Source organism: Arachis duranensis, chromosome 9 (assembly GCF_000817695.3).
Source record: "Arachis duranensis cultivar V14167 chromosome 9, aradu.V14167.gnm2.J7QH, whole genome shotgun sequence".
In the NCBI taxonomy this organism is placed as follows: domain Eukaryota; kingdom Viridiplantae; phylum Streptophyta; class Magnoliopsida; order Fabales; family Fabaceae; genus Arachis; species Arachis duranensis.
The window spans coordinates 26,381,156-26,400,506 of record NC_029780.3 but is presented as its reverse complement, the minus strand read 5'-3'; the positions used below and the strand labels follow the sequence as shown (position 1 = coordinate 26,400,506).

Sequence of the window (19,351 nt, the reverse complement as noted above, 5' to 3'; positions counted from 1 at the left end):
TGTTATTTGAGGTATTTCAGATATTTATGATATTAATTTAGCTTTTTATATTATTGGCTTTAAATTGATTAACTGGAAGCTCTTGAGTTATCAACTATTCAGATTGATTGTTATGTCGGCTAATTAACTGGAATTCCACTAACTCTAGTTTTTCCTTAGGATTTGGCTAGAACTTGGGAAATCCAACCAATTGGTTAACTTGATTTTCCCTTGCTTATGCAAAGGTTAACTAAGTGGGATTAATTTCCATTCTTATAGGAGTAACTAGGATAGGACTTCCGAAGTTTCATATCTTACCAAGAGTTTATTTTATAGTTAATCATTTATTTTATTTGTCCTTTAATTTACTTGTTCCCCACTTTCAAAACCCCAATTTACAAAATCCGTAACCAATAATAAGAACATACCTCCCTGCAATTCTTTGAGAAGACGACCCAAGATTTGAATACTCGGTTATCAATTTTAAAAAGGGTTTGTTACTTGTGACAATTAAAACGTTTGTAAGAAAGGTTGATTGCATGGTTTAGTAACTATACTTACAACGAGAGTTTACTATAACTTCTGAACCATCAATCTTCAGTTCTTCAGTCACCATATGGATATGTAGAGCTTCAGGATATTGACTCTGACAAAAAGTTCATTGTTAATGGACAGAGAGTCAAACATTATCTTGAAAGCAATATTGAGCAAGAATGCTCAAAATTGATACTAGATTAAAGCTCAATAAAAATCCAGCTAAAGACAATAAAGAAGCGGTTGCTGGGAAGCAACCCATCCATTAGCAAAAGTTTTTTTTATTTTTTTATTTAAATACTAATTATAGGAGTTTGTTATAAATTATCTTTAAGGTTAATTATCAATGACAGAAGTTTACAGAGTTACAGAAGGATTCAGAGCATAAAGCAGAGAAAAGGAACTCACTCGCACGAAAACGCCAGTAAGGGGGCATTTTTGGGCGTTAAATGCCAGAATGGTACAATGGGTACCATTCTGGGCGTTTAACGCCAGTAAAGATACCATTCTAGGCGTTTAACGCCAGTAAAGATACCATTCTGGGCGTTAAACGTTAGAATGGGTACCATTCTGGGCGTTTAACGCCAAAGCTGTAGCATCCTGGGTGTTTAGAAAAATTCCCAGTAAAAAAAGATTTCTGGCGTTTAACGCCAGGTAGGGTACTAGTGCACAAAATTGTGATCATCAATGGCGCCATCAACATGGTACGCTCATTTGAAATCTCAACTCTTTATCACAACTTCGCACAACTAACCAGCAAGTGCACTGGGTCGTCCAAGTAATAAACCTTACGCGAGTAAAGGTCGATCCCACGGAGATTGTTGGTATGAAGCAAGCTATGGTCATCTTGTAAATCTCAGTCAGGCAGATTTAAATGGTTATGAATGATTTATGAATAAAGCATAAAATAAAGATAGAGATACTTATGTAATTCATTGGTGAGAATTTCAGATAAGTGTATGGAGATGCTTTGTCCCTTCTGTCTCTCTGCTTTCCTACTGTCTTCATCCAATCCTTCTTACTCCTTTCCATGGCAAGCTGTATGTTGGGCATCACCGTTGTCAATGGCTACAATCACGTCCTCTCAGTGAAAATGTTCAACGCGCTCTGTCACAGCACAGTTAATCATCTGTCGGTTCTCAATCAGGTTGGAATAGAATCCAGTGATTCTTTTGCGTCTGTCACTAATGCCCAACCTTTAGGAGTTTGAAGCTCATCACAGTCATTCAATCCTTGAATCCTACTCAGAATACCACAGACAAGGTTTAGACCTTCCGGATTCTCTTGAATGCCGCCATCAATTCTAGCTTATACCACGAAGATTCCGATTAAGGAATCCAAGAGATAAACATTCAAGCCTTGTTTGCTAGTAGAACGGAGGTGGTTGTTAGGCATGTGTTCGTAAGTGAGAATGATAATGAGCGTCACATAATCATCACATTCATCATGTTCTTGGGTGCAAATGAATATCTTAGAACAAGAATAAGCCGAATTGAATAGAAGAACAATAGTAATTGCATTAATACTCGAGGTACAACAGAGCTCCACACCTTAATCTATGGTGTGTAGAAACTCCACCGTTGGAAATACATAAGAACAAGGTCTAGGCATGGCCGAGAGGCCAGCCTCCCAAAGAGGGTTCAATCATAAAAACATGATCAAAAGATGATCCTCAGATCTAAAGTGATCAAAAGATTTTTTAATACAATAGCTAAAGGTCCTATTTGTAGAAAACTAGTAGCTTAGGGTTTACAAAGATGAGTAAATGACATAAAAATTCACTTCTGGGCCCACTTGGTGTGTGCTTGGGCTGAGCATTGAAGCTTTCATGTGTAGACACTTTTCTTGGAGTTAAACGCCAGCTTTTGTGCCAGTTTGGGCTTTTAACTCCCATTCTTGTGCCAGTTCCGGCGTTTTACGCCAGAATTCTTGAGCTGTCTTGGAACGCCTGTTTGGGCCATCAAATCTCGAGAAAAGTATGGACTATTATACATTGCTGGAAAGCCCAGGATGTCTACTTTCCAACGCAAATGAGAGCGCGCCAATTGGGCTTCTGTATCTCCTGAAATCCACTTCGAGTGCAGGGAGGTCAGAATCCAACAGCATCTGCAGTCCTTTTCAGCCTCTGAATCAGATTTTTGCTCAAGTCCCTCAATTTCAGCCAGAAAATATCTGAAATCATAGTAAAACACACAAACTCATAGTAAAGTCCAGAAAAGTGAATTTTAAATAAAAACTAATAAAAATATAATAAAAACTAACTAAAATATACTAGAAACATACTAAAAACAATGCTAAAAAGCCGCTCATCACAACACCAAACTTAAATTGTTGCTTGTCCCCAAGCAATTGAAAATCAAATAGGATAAAAAGAAGAGAATATGCAATAAATTCCAAAAACATATATGAAGATCAATATTAATTAGATGAGCGGGGCTTTTAGCTTTTTGCCTCTGAACAGTTTTGGCATCTCACTCTATCCTTTGAAATTCAGAATGATTGGCTTCTATAGGAACTCATAATCCAGATAGTGTTATTGACTCTCCTAGTTAAGTATGATGATTCTTGAACATAGCTACTTTATGAGTCTTGGCCGTGGCCCAAAGCACTCTGTCTTCCAGTATTACCACCGGATACATACATGCGACAGACACATAACTGGGTGAACCTTTTCAGATTGTGACTCAGCTTTGCTAGAGTCCTCAATTAGAGGTGTCCAGAGTTCTTAAGCACACTCTTTTTTGCCTTAGATCACGACTTTATTTTTTCTTTTTCTCTTTTTATTTTTTTCTTTCGCACATAATCTCTTTTTTTTTGAATTCACTGCTTTTTCTTGCTTCAAGAATCATTTTTGTGATTTTTCAGATCCTCAGTAACATGTCTCCTTTTTCATCATTCTTTCAAGAGCCAACATTCATGAACAACAAATTCAAAAGACATATGCACTGTTCAAGCATACATTCAGAAAACAAAGTATTACCACCACATCAAAATAATTAATCTGTTATAAAATTCAAAATTCATGCAATTTTTCTCTTTTTCAATTAAGAACATTTTTTTATTTAAGAAAGGTGATGGATTCATAGGACATTCATAACTTTAAGGCATAGACACTAAGACACTAATGATCATAAGACACAAACATAGATAAACATAAGCATGAAAATTCGTAAAACAGAAAAATAAAGAACAAGGATATTAAAGAACGGGTCCACCTTAGTGATGGCGGCTTGTTCTTCCTCTTGAAGATCTTATGGAGTGCTTGAGCTCCTCAATGTCTCTTCCTTGCCTTTGTTGCTCCTCTCTCATGATTCTTTGATCTTCTCTAATTTCATGGAAGAGGATGGAATGTTCTTGGTGCTCCACCCTTAGTTGTCCCATGTTAGAACTCAATTCTCCTAGGGAGGTGTTGATTTGATCCCAATAGTTTTGTGGAGGAAAGTGCATCCCTTGAGGCATCTCAGGGATTTCATGATGAGTGGGATCTCTTGTTTGCTCCATCCTCTTCTTAGTGATGGGCTTGTCCTCATCAATGAGGATGTCTCCCTCTATGTTAACTCCAACTGAATTACAGGGGTGACAAATGAGATGAGGGAAGGCTAACCTTGCCAAGGTAGAGGACTTGTCTGCCACCTTATAAAGTTCTTGGGATATAACCTCATAAACTTCTACTTCCTCTCCAATCATGATGCTATGAATTATGATCGCCCGGTCTATAGTAACTTCGGACCAGTTGCTAGTGGGAATGATTGAGCGTTGGATAAACTCCAACCATCCCCTAGCCACGGGCTTGAGGTCATGCCTTCTCAGTTGAACCGGCTTCCCTCTTGAATCTCTCTTCCATTGAGCGCCCTCTTCACAAATGTCTATGAGGACTTGGTCCAATCAAAGTTGACCCTTCTAGTGTAAGGGTGTTCATCTCCTTGCATCATGGGCAAGTTGAATGCCAACCTTACATTTTCCGGACTAAAATCTAAGCATTTCCCCCGAACCATTGTAAGCCAATTCTTTGGGTCCGGGTTCACACTTTGATCATGGTTCTTGGTGATCCATGCATTGGCATAGAACTCTTGAACCATTAAGATTCTGACTTGTTGAATGGGGTTGGTAAGAACTTCCCAACCTCTTCTTTGGATCTCATGCCAGATCTCCGGATATTCACTCTTTTTTAGTTTGAAAGGGACCTCAGGGATCACCTTCTTCATGGCCACAACTTCATAGAAGTGGTCTTGATGCACCCTTGAGATAAATCTCTCCATCTCCCATGACTCGAAGGTGGAAGCTTTTGCCTTCCCTTTCTTCTTTCTAGAGGTTTCTTCGGTCTTAGATGCCATAAATGGTTATGGAAAAACAAAAAGCAATGCTTATACCACACCAAACTTAGAAGGTTTCCTCGTCCTCGAGCAAAAGAAGGAAGAAGAGAGTAGAAGAAGAAGAAATAGAGGAGATTGAGGTTGCTCTGTGGTTCGGCCAAGGGGGGAGAAGTAGTGTTTAGGTTGTGTGAAAATGAAGGAGTGAAGATGGGTTTATATAGAAGTGGAGATGGGTTGTATGGTTCGGCCATTATGGGTGGGTTTGGGAGGGAAAGTGGTTTGAAATTGAATGGTGAGATTTGATAGGTGAGGGTTTTTTTTTGGGAAGAGGTGTTGAGGTGATTGGTGAACGGGTGAAGAAGAGAGAGAGTGGTGGGGTAGGTGGGGATCCTGTGGGGTCTACAGATCCTGAGGTGTCAAGAAAAATTCATCCCTGCACCAAGTGGCGAGCAAAAATGCTCCTTCTGCCAATTCTGGCGTTAAACGCCGAGCTGGTGCCCATTTCTGGCGTTTAACGCCAGCTTCTTGCCCCTTCCTGGCGTTTAACGCCAGTCTGGTGCCCCTTTCTGCCGTTAAACGCCCAGAATGGTGCCAGACTGGGCGTTAAACGCCCATTTGCTGCCCTTACTGGCGTTTAAACGCCAATAAGTTTTCCTCCAGGGTGTGCTATTTTTCTTTCTGTTTTTCATTCTGTTTTTGCTTTTTTAATTGATTTTGTGACTTCCCATGATCATCAACCTAAAATAAAATAAAATAACAAAGGAAAATAGATAAATATAACATTGGGTTGCCTCCCAACAAGCGCTTCTTTAATGTCAGTAGCTTGACAGTGGGCTCTCATGGAGCCTCACAGATACTCAGAGCAATGTTGGAAACTCTCAACACCAAACTTAGAGTTTGAATGTGGGGGTTCAACATCAAACTTAGAAGTTGGTTATGGCCTCCCAACACCAAACTTAGAGTTTGACTGTGGGGCTCTGTTTGACTCTGTTTTGAGGGAAGCTCTTCATGCTTCCTCTCCATGGTTACAGAGGGATATCCTTGAGCCTTAAACATGAAGGATTCTTCATTCACTTGAATGATCAATTCTCCTCTGTCAACATCAATCACAGCCTTTCCTGTGGCTAGGAAGGGTCTGTCAAGGATGATGAATTCATCTATGCACTTCCTAGTCTCTAGGACTATGAAATCAGCAGGGATGTAATGGTCTTCAACTTTCACCAGAACATCCTCTACAAGTCCATAAGCTTGTTTTCTTGAATTGTCTGCCATCTCTAGTGAGATTCTTGCAGCTTGCACCTCAAAGATCCCTAGCTTCTCCATTACAGAGAGAGGCATGAGGTTTATGCTTGACCCTAGGTCACACAGAGCCTTCTTGAATATATAATGTTCTACTCTTTCAACAAGTCTCATCTACGTAAACACTAAATATCTAATTAACGTATAAGGGTGGTATCAATTAAAAACTAAATAGATCAAAATATATTAAAAAATTAAATATTAAAAATAATAGACATAAAAATTGACCTCAAAATCCAGTGCTCTAGACACATGTCAGGTTGCATTCAGCCTTAATGTTGTCCGATCGGACGTAACCTCCTCTTCTAGCCGTGAATGTTGTGAAACTTTCAAAAACTCAAAAAATGCCAAATAAAGCAAACAGATCTTGGTGATGGGAGGCAATCTGGTGCACGAAATCGTGATCATCAATGGCACCATCAACATGGTACGCTCAATTGCAATCTTAACTCATTATCACAACTTCGCACAACTAACCAGCAAGTGCACTAGGTCGTCCAAGTAATAAACCTTACGCGAGTAAGGGTCGATCCCACGGAGATTGTTGGTATGAAGTAAGCTATGGTCATCTTGTAAATCTCAGTCAGGCAGATTCAAATGGTTATGAATGATTTATGAATAAAGCAAAAAATAAAGATAGAGATACTTATGTAATTCATTGGTGAGAATTTCAGATAAGTGTATAGAGATGCTTTGTCCCTTCTGTCTCTCTGCTTTCCTACTGTCTTCATCCAATCCTTCTTACTCCTTTCCATGGCAAGCTGTATGTTGGGCATCACCGTTGTCAATGGCTACAGTCCTGTACTCTCAGTGAAAATGTTCAACGCACTCTGTCACAGCACAGCTAATCATCTGTCGGTTCTCAATCAGGTTGGAATAGAATCCAGTGATTCTTTTGCGTCTGTCACTAACGCCCAGCCTTCAGGAGTTTGAAGCTCGTCACAGTCATTCAATCCTTGAATCCTACTCAGAATACCACAGACAAGGTTTAGACCTTCCAGATTCTTTTGAATGCCGCCATCAATTCTAGCTTATACCACGAAGATTCCGATTAAGGAATCCAAAAGATAAATATTCAAGCCTTGTTTGCTAGTAGAACGGAGGTGGTTGTTAGGCACGTGTTCGTAAGTGAGAATGATATGTAGAAACTCCACCGTTGGAAATACATAAGAACAAGGTCTAGGCATGGCCGAGAGGCCAGCCTCCCAAAGAGGGTTCAATCATAAAAACATGATCAAAAGATGATCCTCAGATCTAAAGTGATCAAAAGATTTTTTAATACAATAGCAAAAGGTCCTATTTGTAGAAAACTAGTAGCTTAGGGTTTACAAAGATGAGTAAATGACATAAAAATTCACTTCCGGGCCCACTTGGTGTGTGCTTGGGCTGAGCATTGAAGCTTTCATGTGTAGAGACTTTTCTTGGAGTTAAACGCCAGCTTTTGTGCCAGTTAGGGCGTTTAACTCCCATTCTTGTGCCAGTTCCAGCGTTTTACGCCAGAATTCTTGAACTGTCTTGGAACGCCTGTTTGGGCCATCAAATCTCGGGCAAAGTATGAACTATCATACATTGCTGGAAAGCCCAGGATGTCTACTTTCCATCGCAATTGAGAGCGCGCCAATTGGGCTTCTGTAGCTCCAGAAAATCCACTTCGTGTGTAGGGAGGTCAGAATCCAACAGCATCTGCAGTCCTTTTCAGCCTCTGAATCAGATTTTTGCTCAGGTCCCTCAATTTCAGCCAGAAAATACCTGAAATCACAGAAAAACACACAAACTCATAGTAAATTCCAGATAAGTAAATTTTAAATAAAAACTAATAAAAATATAATAAAAACTAACTAAAACATACTAAAAATATACTAAAAATAATGCCAAAAAGCGTATAAATTATCCGCTCATCAGGTACCTGGCTGGGCGTTAAATGCCCAAATTGGCCAACAAATGGGCGTTAAATGCCAGAATGGATACCATTCTGGGTGTTTAATGCCAGAACAGATAGGGGGAGGTGATTTTTTTTTCACTTCATTTTTTTTCAAATTTTCATGTTTTAATTCATAATTTTCTGCATAAACATGTTACAAATTTTCATCTCTCAAATTCAATTTTCAAAAATTTAATAATCTTCTAATTTCTTTTTTATTTTTTTTCAAAATCTCTTTTAAATCTTTTTCAAAAACTCATTTATCTTTTCAATTTCTTTCCAAATCTTTTCCAACTCATCATATCATCTTTTAATTCTTAGATGCATTAACAAAAATTTAGATTTAACTTCTTTATATCTTTTCCATATTTTTTGAATTTTAAAATCTCAACTTTTTTATATCGTATCTCATCTTTTACAAATCATATCTTTCTATCATGTCTTTTTTAAAATTTTCGAAACCCACCCCCTCCTTTTAAATACACGTTCGGCCATCCCCATACCTCCACCATTCGAATTTGTCTCCCCCTTTATTCCTCTCCTTTCCTTTCTTTTGCTTGAGGACAAGCAAACCTCTAAGTTTGGTGTATTTTTCCATGATCACTGAGCAAAACCTCACCAAGATCGTGGCCCCTAAAGGAAAACAAAACACTTTGAGAGGCATGAAAGAGAATAATCCAAAACCACTTTGAAATCATGAGAGGTTCTTAACCAAAGAACATGCAGACCATTACCACAAAATAATGGGTTTGAGGTCAGTGATCTCAGAATTTAAGTTCGATCTGAAAGAAGACGAATATCCAGAGATCCAAGAACAGATTCGAAATAGAGGTTGGGAAATCCTAGCTAATCCTGAGACAAATGTGGGAAGAAACATGGTCCAGAAATTCTACTCAAATCTATGGCTAACAGATAAACAGAGAATGACGAAAACTGCCTTCCATACCTTTCAAACTATGGTCAGAGGGAAGACTATTTACTTCCACCTTGACAAAATAAGAGAGGTCTTCAAGCTGCCTCAACTACAAGATAATCCAGAATCCTTTAATAGAAGAATGGTGAGAGTAGATAAGCGTTTGAACCAAGTTCTAGAGGACATATGCCTCCCTGGAACTAAGTGGATAACCAACTCAAAAGGTGTCCCAAACCAACTCAAGAGAGGAGATCTCAAACCATTCGCTAGGGGCTGGTTGCACTTCATTGGGTATTCTATACTGCCCACTAGCAACCGCTCTGAGGTCACTGTCAAAAGAGCAGTAATGATTCATTGCATTATGCTGGGAAACAAAATGGAGATTCATCATCTGATTTCTTGCAAGATTTACACAATTGCAAATAAGAACTCCACTAAAGCCAAATTGGCTTACCCAAGCTTAATCTCTCTGCTATGTAAAGATACTGGGGTAAAGATGGGAGTGGATGAGTTCATCTCAGTCGAGCATCTAATCACTAAAAAGTCAATAGAAGGACAACAAGTACACGACAACTCAATCAAGAGGAGGGCGCAGGAGTTCTTCCCAGAAATCCCTCAAATTGACTACTGGGCCCGCCTAAAAGTATCTGTCACCAAGTTGTAAGAAGTTATGGATCAACTTAAAGAAGAACAGCGAAATCAAAATAGCATGCTCTGTAAGCTGCTTAAGGAACAAGAAAAGTAAGGGCGTGAGTTACAGGAGTTAAAGCGCCAGAAGCTCTCCCTTGAGGGACCAGACACCCCACAGATTGAAGGAGCACCTATCTCCCAAAATAAAGGTTGTTGAGTCCTAATCTTAAATCTGTGATAACTTTTATTAGAAACCTATTTTAAGAATTGCATGAATATTAGTAATTAGTGTCTTTATTTTTATTTTTATTTTTATCTCCAAGTAAGCTATAATTTATTTTTCTCATCATCATTAAACATGAATAAAATAGTAGATTTATTTTGAGTAAAGATGCAATTATTTCGAGTTTTTAAGAGAAGAATTCAAATTATTTATTTGTGGTGGCAACAATTTTTGTCTTCTGAATGAATGCTTGAACAGTGCATATTTTTTATAGTGAAGTTTATGAATGTTAAAATTGTTGGCTCTTGAGAGAATGATGAAAAGAAAGAGAAATGTTATTGATAAACTGAAAAATCATAAAATTGATTCTTGAAGCAAGAAAAAGCAGTGAAATATAAAGCTTGCAAAAAAAAGCAAGCAGAAAAAGCCAATAGCCCTTTAAACCAAAAGGCAAGGGTAAAAAGGATCCAAGGCTTTGAGCATTAATGGATAGGAGGGCCCAAAGGAATAAAATCCTGGCCTATGCGGCTAAATCGAGCTGTCCCTAACCATATGCTTGTGTCATGAAGGTCCAAGTGAAACGCTTGAGACTGAGTGGTTAAAGTCGTGATCCAAAGCAAAAGAGTATGCCTAATAACTCTGGGCACCTCTAACTGGGGACTCTAGCAAAGCTGAGTCACAATCTGAAAGGTTCACCCAGTTATGTGTCTGTGGCATTTATGTATCCTGTAGTATTACTGGAAAACAAGATGCTTAGGGTCACAACCAAGACTCATAAAGTAGCTGTGTTCAAGAATCAACATATTAAACTAGGAGAATCAATAACACTATCTGAATTCTGAGTTCCTATGGATGCCAATCATTCTGAACTTCAAAGGATAAAGTGAGAAGCCAAAACTGTTCAGAAGCAAAAAGCTACTAGTCCCGCTCATCTGATTAGAATTTGAGCTTCACATAAAACACTGGGATTCTATTGCAACTTGATCCTCTTTTTATCCTATTTTATTTATCTAGTTGCTTGAGGACATGCAATAGTTTATGTTTGGTGTTGTGATGAGCAGATATTTTATACGCTTTTTGGTGGTATTTTCATGTAGTTTTTAGTATGCTTTAGTTACTTTTTAGTATATTTTTATTAGTTTTATGAAAAATTCACATTTCTGGACTTTACTATGATTTTGTGTGTTTTTATGTGATTTTAGGTATTTTCTGGCTGAAATTGAGGGACCTGAGCAAAAATCTGATTCAGAGGCTGAAAAAGAACTACAGATGCTATTGGATTCTGACCCTCCTGCACGCGAAATGGATTTTCTAGATCTACAGAAGCCCAATTGATGTGCTCTTAATTGCGTTGGAAAGTAGACATCTTGAGCTTTCCAGCAATGTATAATAGTTTATACTTTGCTCGAGATTTGATAGCGTAAACTAGCATTTAAACGCCAGCTTTTTACCCTTTTCTGGCGTTAAACGCCAGAACTGGCATAAACGCCCAAACTGGCACCAAAGTTGGCATTTAACTCTAGGAATAGCCTATGCACATGAAAGCTTCAATGCTCAGCCCAAAAACACATCAAGTGGGTCCCAGAAGTGGATTTCTGCACCTATCTATCTTAGTTTACTCATTTTCTATAAACCTAGATTACTAATTGAGTATAAAAACTACTTTTAGAGATTTATTTGGTACCTCATGACATTTTACATATGAATTTGTATCTTCTACATTGGTATGAAGCAAGCTATGGTTATCTTGTAAATCTTAGTTAGGCAGATAATAAATGGTTATATTGGTTTTCAAAAATAATAATAAATAAAACATAAAATAAAGATAAAGATACTTATGTAGATCATTGGTGGGAATTTCAGATAGGCGTATGAAGATGTTGTGCTCCTTTTGAATCTCTGCTTTCCTACTGCCTTCATCCAATCATTCTTACTCCTTTTCATGGCAAATTGTATGTAGGGCATCACCGTTGTCAATGGCTACATCCCATCCTCTCAGTGAAAAAGGTCCAAATGCTCTGTCACGGCACGGCTAATCATCTGTCGATTCTCAATCATGTCAGAATAAAATTCATTGATTCTTTTGCGTTTGTCATCACGCCCAACAATCGCGAGTTTGAAGCTCGTCACAGTCATTCAATCCCTGAATCCTACTCAGAATACCACAGACAAGGTTTAGACTTTCCGGATTCTCATGAATGCCGCCATAAATTCTAGCTTATACCACGAAGATTCTGATTAAGGAATCCAAGAGATATGCATTCGGTCTAAGGTAGAACAGAAGTGGTTGTCAGTCACGCATTCATAGGTGAGAATGACAATGAGTGTCATGGATCATTACATTCATCATGTTGAAGTGCAACGAATATCATAGTAGTAATTGCATTAAAGCTCGAGGTACAGCAGAGCTCCACACCCTTAATCTCTGGTGTGTAGAAACTCCACCGTTGAAAATACATAAGTGATGGAGGTCCAGGCATGGCCGAATGGCCAGCCCCCAAAACGTGATCACAAGATCAAAAATACAATCCAGGATGTCTAATACAATAATAAAATATCCTATTTATACTAGACTAGCTACTAGGGTTTACAAAAATATGTAATTAATGCATAAATCCATTTTCGGGGCCCACTTGGTGTGTGCTTGGACTGAGCTTGAGCTATACACGTGCAGAGGCTTCTTTTGGAGTTGAACACCAAGTTGTAACGTGTTTTTGGCGTTCAACTCTGGTTCGTGACGTGTTTCTGGCGTTTGACTCCAGAATGCAGCATGGAACTGGCGTTGAGCACCAGTTTACATCATCTAATCTCGAATAAAGTATGGACTATTATATATTGCTGGAAAGCTCTGGATGTATACTTTCCAACTCTGTTGAGAGCAAGCCATTTGGATTTCTGTAGCTCTAGAAATTTCATTTTGAGTGCAGGGAGGTCAGAATCCAACAACATCAGCAGTCCTTTGTCAGCCTTTTATCAAAGTTTTGCTCAGGTCCCTCAATTTCAGCCAGAAATTACTTGAAATCACAGAAAAACACACAAACTTATAGTAAAGTCCAGAAATGTAAATTTAGCATAAAAACTAATGAAAACATCCCTAAAAGTAGTTAGATCCTACTAAGAACTACCTAAAAATAATGCCAAAAAGCGTATAAATTATCCGCTCATCAATAGCCATTGACAACGGTGATCCACCAACATACAACTTGCCATGGAAGGAGTCTTGCGTGTGTGAAGAAGAAAACAGTAGGAAAGCAGAGATTCAGAAGACAGAGCATCTCCAAAACCTCAACCTGTTCTCCATTACTACATAACAAGTATTATTCATTTCATGTTCTTTTACTTTTTACAAACAAAACTCTTTTCATTATTAGTCTCCTAACTAAGGTTTACAAGATAACCATAGATTTCGTCAAGCCAACAATCTCCGTGGGATCGACCCTTACTCACGTAAGGTATTACTTGGACGACCTAGTGCACTTGCAGGTTAGTGGCACCGGAGTTGTGAAAAGTGTGAATCACAATTCCGTGCACCAATGTTAATAAGAGAACTTCCAACAAAAAGGTTTATTTCTAATCCCAACTTAACTGCCAGGCAATGGAACTGCAATCCTGCTTCTAATAGCTTAACATTTCTACAAGCGCTAAGTATGCTTGCCAAAGCTACCTCGTTAGGTAATATGCCATGTAACCTTATTCTGTTGAACATTTTGAAAGCATCAATTTCCTCTTCTTCCTGCACATATCCAACAATAATGGCAATCAAAGAAATGTTATCTCGAGTTTTCATGCGCTCAAACTGTTTTCTAGCTTCCTTCAAAGCCCCAGCCTAGGCATACATATCCACCAATGCATTGTTCAGAAATAAATTATTTGCAAAAGTTCTCTTGTTAACAACTGAATGCACCTGATGACCAATTCCTAAGCTTTCAAAACAAGCACATGAACTCAAAATGCTAGTGAAGGTAAATTCGTCTGGTTCAATGTTACGTCGTGTCATATCAAGGAATAGCTCTATTACATGATTGAAATAACCATTCTGTGCATAAACTCTCAGCATGGCATTCCAAGTGACCATATTTTTCTCAGACATGACATTAAATACTTGCTTTGCAGCATTTAACATTTCGCACTTTCCATACATACTATTCAAAGAACTTCCCACATATATACTAGAATCCAAACCTTTTTTGATAGCCTCTCAATAGACTAGTAGCCCGTAATCCAACAAAGTAAGCTGGCAATCGCACTAAGAACACTTGCCAGTGTCGACCTTGAGGACTTTATACCACACTTCCTCATTACGAGAAAGAACTCATTGGCCTCCTTATGATGTCCCCTCTTAGCATGACCAGAGATTATCGTATTCTATGCCACAACATTGCTAGTGTGCATGTCTCGGAACAATTTACAAGCATCGTCCAGCTTACCCAAATTCACAAGAGCATTGAGAATATTCACAAAAACCACCTGGTCAAAAGAGCGGCCAACTATCTGTATTCTGTCAAACACTTGGAGGGCGTCCTGCGGCAGCTCGACTCGAACGTATCCAGAAATCAAAGCTGTCCAAGAAAAAGTGTCCAAGTGGACTGCGGCGTCAAATATAGCATTAGCATTGCAGAGAAAGCTGCATTCGGCATAGAGATTGATAAGAGCACCCTGACAGAATGGATTGGACTCAAAACCTGCCTTGATCATGCAAGAGTGAAGCAGCGTGCCGAATTCAAGATTCCTGAGCTTTGAACAAATATAGAGAGCTATAGCAAGCGTGAATTGGTTAAGCAACTGGCAAAAATGCATCATAGGAACGAAACAACGAAGTGCATTTTGGAATAACCTCTGTCTTGAGTACATGGAAATGATAGAATTATAACTGGATAAATGTCTCTAACAAGGATGGAGCTGGTGAAAGAGCCTCTAAGCAAAAGGGACATTGCCAGCAGCAGCGTACAGATCGATGGTGGCACTTGTGAGGAAGCCATTAGAGGAAATGTCGTGTTTAATGGTGTGTGCATGAACAACTTTGGCCATTTTCCTTTCGCCATGGTTGGGAATATTGTCGAACACATGGTAGTCGTGATGGTGATGGGATTAGTTTTAGTTTGTTGTAAGCGAAAGCAAATGCGGAGAAGGTCATCGTAGACTTGTGACATGGAAGGAGGAGAAGGGGAAAGCCAGTGCTGAATGGTGACTGAATAAGGTCTTAAGAATAAGAAACCTTAGACTTGAGGTGCAACTATAAGATGCATCGACAAACAAACAAAACCACCTTGTTAATGCTTCTATTGCATAGATGCGTATTACGTGCTGTGAAAATGAAAGAAAGGAATTGGGTAAGGGTCCTATTTAAAGAAAACAATTAGCGGCTAATCACATTTTAGTCCATATAAAATGTTGTGTCACTAATTCACTATATGTTAATCTTATTATTTTAATACACTTAAATCATAACGCAAAAGACAAATTTTATAATTTTCCTTAAGGACTAAAGTAATAACATGGAAAGATAAACTTTGTAACTAATTCAAATCAATAGATTAGGTAATGACAACAATTTTAAGGACAGTGACACTTACATTTCAGTAGTATCTTTTTAAGAAGTATAAAAAAAGGATGGTACAAAAATAATTACAATAGAATCCCCTGTTTTATAGGCACCAATGCAATTAGAACAATAATTTAGGCTTTAAAAAACATATTGGAAATGTATATCTAATAGCTTCAAAGTTTCACCAGATAATTTAAGCTTTAATTACAATTAATAACTTCAAACCTCAAGGTCAAGAACTGAAAGAAGGAAGTGACTTCAAATGCAATTAGACAAAAAACTATAAAAAGCTTGTAAAATTTATTCATATTCAGTCTTTCCAAGTCCCATTTAAAATAAAAACACAAAAATACTGCAAAAAAAAGGGCATAATGATTATTCCAATTTCCAAATGCAATTATTAGATAATGTAACCCTATTAAAAGTACTCTTTAAAATTTTTAATTTTGAGTCATTATCATGCTTAGGTAATATTAGTAACAGTTTTGTCCAGTGATTCCACTTCCTCTTTGTCACAAACTCTGCTGGCATAAATATAAGCATATAGAGGCCTTGTTCACAAAATTTGGTGTGTCTCATACTCCCTTCCTATATTATTTATTCCCCAACTTGGATGTACCTGTTCTTAAGATTTAATATGAGACATTAGAGAAGAATAAAATGAAAGAAGAAATCTTCAATTATAATATATATAATATATGGCTCCTAATTATATTAAATTACCAATGTACATGTAGTGAGAAAACAAATAAATCAGTGCAATATTATAGCAACAAGGAGTTGTTGCTTCTTGCAGTGTGAGTCACAAATTAATAAGGTTCTAACTTATTTCACGTGGATTGTTAAAGTGTTAAAAGTCAAGAAAAATATAGATAGGAATAAAATTAGAGGAGCTTAATCCAGGTAATGTGAGGGTTTACTTTTTATTTTTCAAGTTCTAACCAGAAACTTATATTCAAACACATGAATACGCATAACAAATTGACAACAAACAGTTGATAAGTAATGCAAATAATAATATAATGCTTTCCATTTGCCAGAAAGCAGGAACAATGGAATATATGTACGATTTGTTGTTTGTCAAAATGCAAATCTGATTTGATTGCTTGATTTTCTATTACTGTGAAAAATTAAATTTAACCAACAAACAAGACTCCATCATCCTGGAATCTGTTGTCTCTCATGAGTGTTGTCAAATGCTTCAAAGAATGTTAAATTTCAGCATAATATGGATGTGATATATCACCTGCAAAAAATGAGTTTTTCTTTTGTCCTACAACAATCCAGCTACACCCAGGCATCTTTTAGATTTCTTTCTGTATCATAGTTCTCCTCAAAGATCTAGCTTCATTCCAATGTCTTGATGCAGCATACATTTTATAAAGCAATACATATGGGGAAGAATTGTCATGTTCTAACTTAATAAGGTTCTTAGCTGCTTGCTCTCCCCTTATGTCATTACCATGAATTCTGCAAGCTCCCAATAAATTGGCCCAAATCATAGCATTCGGTTCGACATTTAGTTTGTCGATGAACTCTTCAGCTTCTTTGAGATTACCCCAGCGACCAAGAACATCCACAATGCAAGCATAGTGATCAGCCCTGGGTTCAATGCCATAACAGTCACCATGAGATAAAAAATTTGACGGCCCTCGAAAACCCACCCTGCATGGCTGCAAGCAGTGAGAACTCCGAGAAATGTGACATCATCTAGTGTTACACATGAGTGAGCCATCTCACTGAAGACCTTCAGAGAGCTTTCTGCATGACCCTTTTTTGCAAATCCAACTATCATTGAGTTCCAAGAAATCACATCCTTTTTAGTACCCATTTCTTCAAAAACTTGCACAGCACTTTTTACATCCCTACATTTAGCATACATGTCTATGAGTGCATTACTGGTTAACTCATCCAAGTCAAAACCAGTGTGGAATATTAGAGAATGTATCTCTTTCCTATCTTGCAATACCGATAAGAGAGCACAAGCTCGAAGAATTGAAACAAATGTTGCTTGGTCAGGAAAAATATAGTTGTCCCTTATTTCTCGGTATGAAATTATGGCCTTGTAATAGCAATCGTTTTGAACCCAAAAATTAAAGCAGTCCACATAACAATGCTTTTAAGGTTCGAAAACTCTGAGAAAAGGAAGTTGGCATCTACAATCCTTTGTGAGTCCATTTACATGCCCAACAAAGAGGTACCTAAGAACTCACTACCACATAAAAGACCCCTCTTAACTATAGCATAGTGGATATGGAACCCTAGAATTACCTGAGAACCCTTACATGCATCTATAAGGCTTGCAAATTTAATTTCAGATGGCTTGAGCCTCAATGCCTGCATCTCACTAAGAAGAATAATAGCTTCTTTTATATTTTTCAGAGCATATCCTGAAATCAGAGCATTCATGGATACCACACTCCATTCAGCCATGCTAGAATAGATTTTTCGTGCATCTTTAATGAACTAGCATTTAGAATACATGTCAATAAGAGAACTTCCAACAAAAATGTTTGTTTCTAATCCCAACTTAACTGCAAGGCAATGGAACTACAATCCTGCTTCTAATAGCTTAACATTTCCACAAGCGCTAAGTATGCTTGCCAAAGCTACCTCGTCAAGTACTATGCCATGTAACCTCATTCTGTTGAACATTTTGAAAGCATCAGTTTCCTCTTCTTCTTGCACGTATCCAACAATAATGGCATTCCAAAAAATGTTATCTCGAGTTTTCATGCGCTCAAATTGTTTCCTAGCTTCCTTCAAAGCCCCAGCCTTGGCATACATATCAACCAATTCATTGTTCACAAATAAATTGTTTGCAAAAGTTCTCTTGATAACAACTAAATGCACCTAACGACCAATTTCTAAGCTTTCAAAACAAGCACGTGAACCCAAAAGGCTAGTGAAGGTAAATTCGTCCAGTTCAACGGTATGTCGTGTCATATCAAGGAATAGCTCTATTACATGATTGAAATAACCATTCTGTGCATAAACTCCTAGCATGGCATTCCAAGTGACCATATTTTTCTCAGACATGACATCAAATACTTGCTTTGCAGCATCTAACATTTCGCATTTCCCATACATACTGATCAAAGAACTTCCACATATATACTAGAACCCCAACCTTGTTTGATAGCCTCTCCATGGACTAGTAACCCATAATCCAACCTAGCTAAGTTGGCAATCGCACTAAGAACACTTGCCAGCGTGGACCTTGAGGACTTTATACCACACTTCCTCATTTTGAGAAAGAACTCAATGGCCTCCTTATGAAGGCCCCTCTTAGCATGACTAGAGATAATCGCATTCTATGCCACAACATTGCTAGTGTGCATGTCTCAGAACAATTTACAGGCAAAATCCAGCTTAACCAAATTCACAAGAGCATTGAGAACAGTCACAAAAACCACCTGGTCAGGATAGCAGCCAGCTATCCACATTTTGTCAAAAACCTGGAGGGCGTCCTACGGTAGCCCGGCTCGAACATAACCAGAAATCAAAGCCGTCCAAGAAATAGTGTCTAAGTGGACTACAGCATCAAATATGGCACTAGCATGGTGGAGAAAGTTGCATTTGGCATAGAGATCGGTAAGAGCACCCTGGCAGAACGGATTAGACTCAAAACCTGCCTTGATCACGTAGGAGTGAAGCAGCGTGCCGAATTCAACATTCCTGAGCTTTGAACAAACAGAGAGAGCTATAGCGAGCGTGAATTGGTTAGGCAACTGGCCTAAACGCATCATAGAAATGAAACAACGAAGTGCATTTTGGAATAACCCCTGCCTTGAGTACATGAAAATGATAGAATTATAAGCGGATAAATGTCTCTGATGGGGATGGACCTGGTGGAAGAGCCATTCAGCGAAAGGGTCATTGCCGGCAGCAGCGTACAGATCGATGGTGGCACTTGTGAGGAAGCCATCAGAGGAAATGTCGTGTTTGATGGCATGTGCATGAACAGCTTTGGCCATTTCTCTGTCGCCGTGGT

General features: G+C 38.3%; 2 pseudogenes; both read right to left on the bottom strand.

Moving 5' to 3' along the window:
• LOC107465240 (pentatricopeptide repeat-containing protein At3g09040, mitochondrial-like) overlaps positions 1–14,663 on the bottom strand; it is a 50,509-nt pseudogene extending 35,846 nt beyond the window's left edge.
• Positions 14,664–16,493: 1,830 nt separating this feature from the next.
• On the bottom strand, positions 16,494–19,334 carry LOC107465241 (pentatricopeptide repeat-containing protein At3g09040, mitochondrial-like; annotated as a pseudogene).
• Positions 19,335–19,351: the final 17 nt, after the last annotated feature.